Raw genomic sequence first — 817 nt, forward strand, 5'->3', positions numbered from 1 at the left:
TCTTGGTCTCAGGCATTTCTTACTTCCTCCTGGGCTCTTGGTCGCGAGAGAATTGTCGACTTAGCAGCGTGTGTTCTCGTTACAATAAATATCGCTTTTGCGGATCTTGCTGCATTTTGTGGGCAAAAATTTGTTTTGTTAGTTCTGGTGAATCCAGTGTCAACCGTTGTTGGTTGGATTTGTGCCCATAAAACCCGACATAAGGTACCACTCACCACGAGGCCGCCCTACAACAAAGGTAAAACTTTAAATAATCTTCACTAATTTTCTATATCTCTACCTCACTGGGAAACCTACTTAGACATGCTTCTCTCTTTTTTTTTTAGGCCTCGTAATCGTCCTCGTACTCGCACTCATCCTTGTTTTAATTTCATCTCATTATATTCGCACTCTCACCCTCAACGTCACCGTCTTCGTCGCTGTTAGTGTACTGGGTGTTTTCCTACTTCATCCTCATATACCGGGTGATTCATTGCCAGTGGAAGTCCAAGGTATCATAACCCCGGACCTTGGTTAAACAACGCAGGCTTACTCCTCGCTTTGGTTGGATTATTATCTGCACTGGAGAGCAGTATCCCTATCCAAGACTCGCCTGACATAACTCCCAGTTGCTGCCTGGCTTCGTGTCCTTTTGTGGATGCTCCTGTATGGTTGGAGTAGTAAATATTCCCCTGCATAATCGTTGGAACCAGTCACTGGTGCTGCAGAAACCGCTCAGATAAGCTTAATTTTAAGTTATGCATGTTACATAGTTAATCCTTATCTGATTTAGCCTGATCTCATATAGTATATATTTTATTCTATCTTTTATTTGGAA

Source organism: Anoplophora glabripennis, unplaced genomic scaffold, assembly GCF_000390285.2.
Source record: "Anoplophora glabripennis isolate ALB-LARVAE unplaced genomic scaffold, Agla_2.0 scaffold255, whole genome shotgun sequence".
NCBI lineage: Eukaryota > Metazoa > Arthropoda > Insecta > Coleoptera > Cerambycidae > Anoplophora > Anoplophora glabripennis.